The sequence below is a fragment of the Ptychodera flava genome, chromosome 12 (assembly GCF_041260155.1).
Source record: "Ptychodera flava strain L36383 chromosome 12, AS_Pfla_20210202, whole genome shotgun sequence".
Classification (NCBI taxonomy): Eukaryota; Metazoa; Hemichordata; class Enteropneusta; family Ptychoderidae; genus Ptychodera; species Ptychodera flava.
In genome coordinates this window covers 42,827,278-42,838,538 of record NC_091939.1, presented here as the reverse complement: position 1 = coordinate 42,838,538, position 11,261 = coordinate 42,827,278, and positions in this window count along the sequence as shown.

The following is an 11,261-nucleotide window of genomic DNA, read 5'->3' as shown; positions in this document are numbered from 1 at the left end:
GTTCATGTTCTTAATTTCATTTCTGTTCAATCAATGTTTTGTTCATGTTCTAGTTTCTATTCGTTATTACAGATGAAGAGTTCAATGACAGAGTTTATAATGTCAGCAAGTCACTGTGTTGTTGTCAGCTGAAACATGTTATACAATATAAGTATACTTTTTGATTATTTATTTTCAAGAGTTTGGACTCTATGTTATTATACTTCACAAAATACTTCATCACAGCTCTGACATGTTCATGTTATAAATTACACTCTGTGTCAAACTGAAAGGGGACAGTTCTCCATCACAAAAGATAGACACATTTCACTCAGTAACCATATATATAAAATTTAGGTATGAAATTTTAGAATGATAGGGAACGATCGACGGTTGCATGATAGATGAACTTGCTAATTTTCACAGTGAAATTGGACACGGAATGTGACATGGCGTGGTTTTTATAGCCATTCTGTTTCCAGACTTGGGTTGTTTCTTGCTTCTGTACACTCGTTTATGGGGCGAATAGTCCCGGAGCTGAATAGCCCACGAGGGACTGTGATTGAGTCGAACGCCTGTGATAGCTATGGCCAGAGACAGTAGAAAAACGTTTCTCTACTCTCTATGTTACGGCCAACAACATACACATAGCTGAGCTCCGATCTGCACTTACAATTAGAGCGCGGGGTACTAGTCGTCGCATTCTCGCGAGCCAGAGCAACAATTTCCGCTCCGCTGACCCACGCTAACGGGTAGGCTAAGCTGTTGCCGTAAAGAGGCACGTGTTTTACGACGATGTAGTCGTCGGAACTCTGCGCAAAGATTGCCACGGACACATGACCAATGTAAACACTGTACGTTGGGTACGTTGGCGATTGATGAAAGTTAAAACATGTTTGTTAACTATAAATATCGTAAAATGTAAATTTTGCAGTCATGTTGACGCGATGCATCTCCATATCATGCGTAAAATACACCGTTTGTAAAGTCGCACGCGCAGTTCCACAGCATCTTCCTAATAATATAAGCAACAGTCATGGGGCCATGTTCCTGCGAAAACGAGCCCTGCCACTCCTTGACGTGTTCTGCTGGGAGTGGGGGCTGCGATGTGAAGAACTGAAATGTCGCACAGGATAGTATTACACATGCACTATGCCGATGCGCACGGAATTTTGAACGGCGCGAATTTGAACGCAAATTTCCGATCTTTACAGAAATAATGTCCATACACTTGGTCCACAGTCCATTTAGCATCTATCCATTGGAAGATGTCTAGGTATTCCTCAAGTTTACCTACTTTTAACGGGGTTTTTCAACTGTAACCGACGATTGCCTTGAAATCACCGCCATCTTGAATTTTAGCTGCTTGACCCATGACGTCATGCAAGTCTCGCACATTCCCGTTCTAGTTCATTTGCATTCAGACGTAAACAAAAACATGTGCGCCCCACCATCGTCTTTCACTCTTCGCATTGTTGACTATGTTGTGCGAATTTTCGCCAAAAAAAACGGAAACCGACCTGCAAACTGTATTTTTAAATGTAAATATTGTAAATAAAAGAAATTATTATACATCTACCATCGAGAACAATAGAATTTAGCGTGCGCTAAAAAAGCCGTACGGAACGCGCGTCCGTTCCGTAACACGTACGGTTTCAAGGCGCCCCATTCCCTGCGGCTGTATCTGCGCGTTCACTGTAGAACGGTTTCAAGGGACCCCTTGGACGAGTGCCAGAACAAGTCTCGCGCGCGCTCTGTACGTACGTGTATAGTGCACACACTCCAAAACTTACAGAAGCGCGTCCGAGGTAGCGTTCCACACTTGCGCTATAAATCGGAAGAGAAATTGTTGACATTGCAAGAAAACGGTCACTACTCCGACATTTTGATGCCCCGATCAGGAATGTAAGATGTATAATAATAAGGTTATTACGAAAATACCGCAAAGGATGCACTCGGACATTGGCGCCGCGCATCGCCCGACGCGAACGCTGCGCCAATGTCCTCGTGCATCCTTTGCGGTATTTTCGTAATAACCTCATAATAACAGAAAAGAAACTGGGAATGAGTTGTGTTTTTGCACTTTTTTTATTTTTTATTTTTTTTTAAATTTGGCAGGGGGAGGGGATATTTGACATGCATATTATAAAAGAGTCTTTTGTTTTATAAATAAACATAGTTGTATAAAAATAGTTGTATAATGCAGGCGCATATAACATCTTAAGCGGTCCTTCATTTGAAATTTAGTAAGGAGTTAGGGTGTTGGTTCAGTTCAAGTTAAGAAACATGGAGGCCAAATGTATGAACTGTGGAGAAGCCTTTGAGGAGAGAGCAAAAGGTTATAGACGAGTCTCCATTGGAAGGCAGATTCATAAAACAGAAAATGTGAAAGATGCACTTTCTGATATTTTCTGCCCACTTACTCCATTGGGAGTAAAACGGGTAGAGAAGCAGTCTCGCTTTCTCTGTCAAGTATGTTTTAACTTGCTCCAAAAAGCACGCAACAAGAAAAGAGAAAGTGAGGATGCAGAACAAGAGTTTTGTGTCCGCACTTCTGAAGATGCGTTGATGTTTGGAAAACGCAAAAGAAGTACCACTACACAAACGCAGACACCAAGAGCAGTTAAAAAGACCAGAGAAAAGGAATCTCCAAAAATTGTGAAGGTAAAATATTTACATTAACTGGTTAATATACTTAAGTCACATGATCTGATCACGTGATCTATTGTAAACTTTCTACTCATGTATTGAAAGCCCCACTAGCTCTATCTTGAGTATCTTTTAACATTATTTATGGCTTGTCCTGAGAAATTATATAAGTTTGTGAGAATCTTCTCATTGAGGGGTATGCACACACATAGCATTAACTACTTGTTGGGACTAAATGTGCAATTTTTAACAAGGTCAACATTAAAATAGTGCTCAATAGTTAAATGGCATCCCCCATATAAGTAATATAAGTCATGGTACATATCTCCTCAAGATTTTCATGAAATTCACGATTTTAAATTTACTCATCAAGTCTTTCACTGAGAAATGTTTACTAATGTAGTGAATCATAAATCCCTTCACTTGATAGAATTCAAAGAAAACCAGAACAAATAGGAAGATATTTTGAGGTCAATGACATCCCAAAGTTACTGCTAGTAGAGTTTCAATGTTTTGTTTCCTTGCCTTTTATTTCTCTCACTATTAAAAACCTCTATTTCTTACTTTTTACAGAAAGTTACATTTCTTGCAAAGGCAGTTGCTGCAATTAAGCGGTATGATTATATAACTGCTCTGAATATTCTGTACAAAAACAGTGTTTTGCCCAGGAATTGTAAAGGTGGGACACAGTGTCCCATGATGGTTAAATAGGGGGACACTTAGTTACAATGGGGGTCAATGTGTGAGCGAAGAACGCAAAGCAAAGTCACCAAGGCAGAAGGTATTGTAAACATGTAGGGCTAGTGTTTTCCATAAAAAAAAATGATATCATGAATACATACATTCATTGTAAAATTAAGATTGCTGGACGTCTCCTATAATGGTTTGTGACAAAGTCATTTTAACTGGTTATATTTACAGTTTTGAATCGTAAAAAAGACATCATCATGATAAAATCAATTTCATGCGCATTTTTCTTTTACGGGATCCTGCATTACATGTGTTTAACAGAATAAAGAAGAATATGTTTCATTACACTTATGACTCCAGAACTAGAAGTGGTTGAAGACAATAGTTTGATGCACATTGTAACCTGGGTTTTTTATTACTGCTATAAAGTTCTCTTCTTTTTTATAATTGCTCCAATGACTGACATTTTCCCCTGAAAATTGCAAAAATATAGTTTGAAAACAAATATGTGGGAAAACTCCTTGATCATCATGATAGCAATAGCACATAGCCATAACGCTGTTTTGAAAGCTAGGCGGTTCTTGTTAAGATCAGCTACAATCGAGCTAGGGGGTCTTGACTATATATATATATATATAACGAATTCAGCGTGACCTCGATCTCTAGGTAGGCTGGCTTGCAGACGATCGGAGAGTTTTATGAGACTCCTTCTGGGGAAATTTAAGGCAAATTACTACTTTGAAAGTCAGGGATATAGTGTTTCAACACAAAAATGGGGGGTTGATGATATTAAGTCACGAGCTTCCAGAACACCAAATACACGTGCACTTTGCAGTCAATTCCGTGTGATGCCATGTGCCCGGGCTAGTATAGTGACTGAAAATTTGATTCTCCGTACTTCACTGTACTAGCATATATTACATGCAAACGTTTCATTTCAAGTTGTTGGTCAATAAAATTTGCTTTGTGAAAAGTTAGTTGTTCTTTATACAAGCCTTCCGCTTCCGAAATCATTGTGGTTATCGGGATCGTACGTGGCCCGGCATTTGATTTTTGTCCCCAAGGCTGCAGGGCCGAGTGGACGCACATCGCCTTGCTCATACCATGAATCGTAGACTGTAACAGACTAACTGATTTTTCAAAAGTGTTTACATTGTGACGAAAAAAATAGACTAAATTTTAAATGTTTCATTTTCTCAATAGAGAAGCAATAACTGTACGGGCTATCAAGTGTGTAATTTAATAGCTAAAAATGTAGTCTGTCTGTGGACGCTGGACTTACAATTCTAGCCCTGATTTTAGTGCGTCCCTGTGACCCATGTCCGGTATTTTTGCGGGACATTGTTGCTAATTTTGCGTCAAAAGACGCAAGAACGCACTCTGGGCAAAACACTGCAAAAAGAGTTTACAGGCAAGAAAATGCCTTTTCAATCTCGTGTATAAAAAGGTAAGTATTTCAAAAGCAGACATTACTGCTCATTTCATATTATAATCTCCAACTGATAATTTCTTGCAATATCTTCTTTTGATGGAAGAAGTCTTTAGTTGATTATCAGCTTTAGACTTTGGAAAATATAGAATCAACACTGTGATAAAATCAATGAAATCATAATACCATGTTAATATACACACAAAGATAAATGCAAGGATAGTGACAAGTGTTATTGGTTAATATTTCTATACAATAAATATATGAATATGTTAAGTACCCTTTATTAGCACAGACTGCATATGAGGAATGTTGTGCTCCACAGTTTGAAAGTCACTAGGGGTGCAATTGACATAACTATTTTTTCATTTATAAATTCTTTCGTTATGACACCGTATCTTTTTTGGTTTGTTAGCATATGAATAGATTCCTCAAAAACACAAGGGTGACCCGCACCTCACATTCCCTTGAGGAGAACACTGATTAATACCTTTGTAATTGTAGAAAAGTGAATGCTAGTCCAAGTTTGAGTTCCAGTTTCAATAATAATGCTGAATGTACACGTATAGCTGTGATACTAGGTATTCTATCTACATTCAGAAAAATGCTGCTGATACACAGAAAAAATTCTGAAAAAGAAACGTCAATATAATTGCAGCTTTAAAGTGATATGATAAGGCCGTATCCTGTGCGATATTTGCGTATTACTGCAGGGGTTTCATTAAGTTTTGAAGTAGGGGGCTAGAATAGAAAAGTAGGCGGCTTGCAGCTGCCATGACCACAAAGCGGTCGCCGTCGGGGGAGGGTCCGGGAGGGGGTGTTCCCTAAATATGATAATTCATAATTAAAAATGATGAAAATGTGGTAATGTTGACGATAATTTGAACAAAGAAAACAAGTCTTTAGAGCCTCTATGCTTTAAGGAGGTAAACTATAATAATTCACTATTATTAATGATATAAATTTGATATGTAGATAATATTATACAGTGTTACATCTAGACAGGGGGATAGGGGATTCCCCCTCTGTTGAAATGTTGGCACCCCAATTAATTTGTCTAGGGGACCACTCCCCCTTCCATGAAATGGTGCCAGTCACACCTTAGAGGTTCAAGTACAACACATGAACTGGTGAAATGCCCCCGAAATTTTCTGATTAAGGGGGAAAATCCCCCTTATTGATGCCATCCTGGATGAAACACTCATAATTATATGCTTAAAATTAAGAACTCTGATGTTTGGTGTGGAAATCTGTAGATGAAGAACTTTGATACCACTGGAGAGGTAAAAAGGATAATTTATATAGCGAATAATGATAAAAAATGACAATCATTACCATATTTCGCAAATAGAATCAAAGATCCTCAAGGTTATTTGAATATATGGGTATGCAAAGTAAGAACCTTGATATAGGATATGGAAATTTGTACGTTCAGAAGCGCAAATTTGGATTTAACCTGACGATCGCTTTTGAAGTGAATTTAGAGGTCTGATCGTATTATAACCACTCTGGGCGACGTTCTTAAGTGTTGGCGTCGATAGACCGAAGAGCAGTACATATCATACATCCAGCTGGTTATATTTCTTCACAATTACGCCTACCGTAGTGCAACGCACATCGGCTTACTAAAATTCCAACTGTAATCGGAAAGTTTTTTCGTGAGAAAAAAATCAGGTCATTGCCTTCGAAAACAGTTTAAATCCACGTAATTATCCTTCTCTTGTTTCTTGGTCCACTTCAAAACCGAGGATCGTACAGCGAAGCTTGACCTTGCGATCACTTCCGTCTTCATTTGTTCATCGACCATTTTGAGTTGAGCTAACGACGGCCGACATGTGTAGTATGCACGTTTTCATTAGCGTATATAAGTGTCACCAAATAGGAATCAGCCAATAGAATCGTCAATTGCAATTCCGATTTTTATTGAGGCAGTATACGCAAAACCGTATTGCATCGTAGTACAAGGCGATCGTAGTAGTCGCTCGTCTTCTAAATTTTGTTTCACATAAAAGCCGTTGAAAAGTTTGATTACACAGCTTGTGAAACTTGTCCGTATCATTTCAGAAGGTAAAAAATATTTTAGCTATGAAAGAGTTCAAATTTCCAAAAAAGTAGCCGGCGAAATCGTGAGAGTAACCGGTCAATTTCGCCGGCTGCCGGCTCTTAATGAAACCCCTGATTACACATCGTAGCCCTACCAGTGTCACTCTAATGACCAACCTACCCGAGTGGCAGAGGCTACGGATTCGCAGCAAGGGGCCGTGTACTTGCTTTTGCTCAGTGTCGTGCAATCGTGTCGTCTGTTGTTGCGTCGTCCGCGGCCCAAAGGCATTGGCATTTGGCAAGCCCATCAATGGCTGACACGAAAGAAGCCAGTGCACGGCCCCAGCAAGGCCCCTCTTTGATATCATTTTCCAAGGCACAGCTGTTTGTTGAGGTTTTGAAAGCACTGCGTCAGTATCACAGTCCCTCTATCCTATAGTACACTTACTCAGGAGCTTCTGTTGCGTCAAAATATTGTATTAAAGTATTGTATAAAGAAGGCCTACATACCGAGTTCCAGCTCCAAAATTTACGATTCCTTGAAAACGAAATGATAACACGACTATTAAAGTAGCACACCGTGCCGGTCCACGGTAGACCAGGAACTTGAAACTTTCACAGTAGACCAGGGAGCTTTGCACTAAAATACTTGTAACGGAACAGTCGAAAGGCTGGGAACTCTTTCAATGTAAATTCACTGAAGAATCGACAATTAACATTCTCAGTCCTCCAATCTTGGATAGCGGATTGGGATAGCGGTGACGCTCTTCTTCCTATATTATAGGTGTGCGACGTGATAATGAGACATTCACACTTCTGAAATCGAAACGGACGATTCAATGACTAGAGAGTTTGTTAATGTTAGTGTACCAGCAAACAGTGTGGCGCATGCGCTTTCAGCATTCTTTGGTCCCTAACCACTTTTTGTGAACGCAGCCTTCACAAAAATGGTTGGGGATGGGGGGATGGGGGTGGAAGAGGGCCGCTGGAGGAATTCAGGGCGAGGGGGACTCGAAAACTTTGGAGGTAGTAGAGGGGGGACTTGAAACTTTTATTCTGCCTGTAAGGGGGACTTCAAAATTTTTTGGTTCCCTTTTACGTTTTAGATTTTCAAATTCCAAGTTTTTGAAGGTAATTAAGTGAAAAATGAATACCATTTTTCTACCATTTTTAATGTTTGTAATAGTTTAACAAAATTTAGAACCATTTTGTCACATTTCATTACTTTTATCTTGAAAAAATCTATGTATGATTTGTCGTAAAAAAACAAACTTGAGCCTAGTAATAGGGCAGAAGCTGCAACTGTTGATGATTTTTGCAATATTTCTGTGCAATATATCAACTACAGTTTCTTGCTGTTTCCCTACAGCATCCTCAAACACACAATATTCAGTTTGTCGACAAAGCCTGTATATACAAATATGTGAGTGATAATTTAATTAGAGTCCAGACTGACAGTCAGTTCTTAGTGATGCAAATGCATGGTAGGCTACACATACACAGGCTGTGATAGCAAGCTGAATATGGGCAGTTCAACATGCTGCAGGGAGTAGGACAAGAACACAGTTGTATAAACTGAAAAAACATTGTCAAAATAATCAAAGTTAATACAGCTACTGCCTACGAGCAACATCACTATCAGGCACTGCCCTGCTACTGCAGTGTCACTGTTACTGTCACTGCATACACAAGATCAGGCCAGATAGAAACACATGGAAGGCAAGGAGACTTGAAAAGTTATCGGGGAATTTTGAATTCTGGCATATGAGAATAATCAAATATTAAAGAAATAAGATAGGGTCACCATGCTTGATTTTCTGAATTTTCACATTCTCATCATAAAATGATAAAAAAGAAAAACTTTGAACAGTAAAAACAAAATGAAAATATGTCACTAAATGGAATTGTGTATTTATTTATGAACCAAATTTGCCATTATTACACCCAAGATTTCAGAGATGAAAACATTATTATTTGATGGAATATTTTAACCTTCCAATATTGTCAATTTTGAGTAGTATCTAATTCTTATATGTCTTGTACTTTTGAAACAAATTTTTGGTGGGTCACTGTGCTGAACTTTTTACAATATGACAATTAGCCAGAATTCACGACTTGCCCACGCTCTCATGATCGTCATTTTGTGTGCTCTTCGGCAGGAGCAATTGACCTAGCCAGAGTTGGATTAACTCAAGTTGGCTTAGGCTGATAAATCCAAAAAGTTCACTGATGAAATGAATCAATTTAAGAACTTGCCTTGGGAATATGACTTTACAAACTGCTAACAACGTTAAGGTAGGCCTAGTGTTGAACATTTGCGAGCAGAACGGCGAGATACGTGTATATTTTTTTCTGCGCGCACACACTTTACTGATATACGGGCTTGTGATAGTTGGACGGGGGTGGACTTGAAAAGTTTTAACCATATAGAGGAGGGATTTGAATTTTTTTTATGTTATTGAGGGGGGATCTGAAAAAAATGAAGATTCCATCCCGATTCCCTCAATCCCCCCCCAATCGTTATTTGTGAACGCAGCATAACTTTTCCTAGAAGTAGGAGCAGAAGGTGGCAATATAAATCGATATTGACTTTGGGACTTCCCTGCTCACATGTTAATATACCGATGGTAATATACCGTACGAATTCAACACATATGAGCAACCGGATTTGAATGGGATCACTCCAACAATGTTTCTATGGTGATTTTGATCTGCACATTTAACTTTTCAAGGACCTCTCCGCAATTATGCTACGCTTCGGTGGGACCGTAGAATAGAGTGTGGAGAAAATAATGCTTCATCAGCAGTGATTGGTTTGAAAACTTAAAAATTTCGAGTAATAGGCCTTCTCAAGAAGTACACCTTTCTGTACGTTGGTGCGCATTTTCAGCATAACATTAACAAGAACATCAGGATCTTGTATTGTCAACTTTTTCTACGATACGAAACGACTTTAGAATCTATTTGCCGAACTCAGAGGTTGTAAATTGATGTGGTTAAAATATAAAACATTCACTTAGTTCCTGCCATCAAAGGGCCAAAACGAGTTACTAATTATAACAAATGTGTAAAACTGATTTTGTTGTGAGTGAGGTGGACATCATGATTTGTGTTGTGTTTTCATATAAAACGTGTGAGTAAGGTGACGTGACCGCTATTAGGCCTATATATAATGCCTGAGCGCGATACAGGGGAGTTTCACCCGGAATCAGTACTGCGCAGACTCAAAGGTAACGCGTCCGGCGACTCTCAGATTGATTCTACTTCTTCGGAGTTCTTTTTCTCTCACTACTTAAATATAAGACCAACTGCTGAATGAGAATTTCTGCAAATGAGCCATCAAAATTATCTTTTGTCCTCATATATGGATTAATATTTCACGGCATAGAAAGCATCTATCCGTTCGGGAGGACATAGACAACACATCAGCATGACGGAAGACATGGCGCCTAGAAGCGTAAATAACTTTGAGACTTTAAAGATCCACTCGACTCATTGTTCGTTTTCATTAAGTCATTTTCGGCGAACAGGAAACGTTCTTACTTGATAATCATAACCGTTTTAACAGCTTTCGCCGTATAAATATGCCTTAACAGCTTTATTAACTTCTAAAGTGAAGTAAAACTTACTGACAGATATGCTCGAGCCTTGTAACGTCGTCATGGTAGTACAGCGATACATATACTTTCTTTCTGATTTTGTTCGTCAGTTAATCGACATTATTTCATTTCTTTTTATCGTCTTTGTCTCTCTGTCTTCATCGATTGATCAAAGTATTTTCATCTTCGATGTCCTGTCCTAATTTGTCCGATCACTGCACGGCATAGCCTCTTGTGACGTGTTCAGACCAACGCACACACAGACAGGTAAGGCTGATGTATTGCACACCAAAGTAGACAATTTTTAACCTTTAACCACTAGCTAATAATTTACATGTTAATAATTTATATATTTCATAATTTCAAATAAAACCTTGAATTTATAATACAAAGTTCCCCTAAATAAGATATGCCGTCATTCACTCATTTTGGTTCCTTATTCACGTCAACTTTGCGAGAAATTCAATTGCAGAGTTCAAAATGTCGAAGTTATCTTGTATTTATTCAAAAAATACGTATACATCACTCAGTGTAAGTTACCATGACGTAAGAACCCGGGCCTTATATCGATATCCGTCGTACTTTTCTGTCATTTGACGCATTTGAATTGACAGTTTGACTAGACACGTATCAATTTGCCCCAACAGCTTCATTTTTACTTGGAAAAATTGGCCCTGACAGAATATATTATTACATTGAAGGCAATGTGCGATGTTTGTGTCTTGGAGAATTAAAAAAAAAAGAATCATAAAATGTGCAACTGTCGAAGTCACATGAAAACCATTTCAAACCATTCTGTTACAGGAGAGTGAAAAAGATGTTAAAAAAAGCAAGCTGTTGATGTTCGTATCGCGACGTGTCTCGTGCGTGTG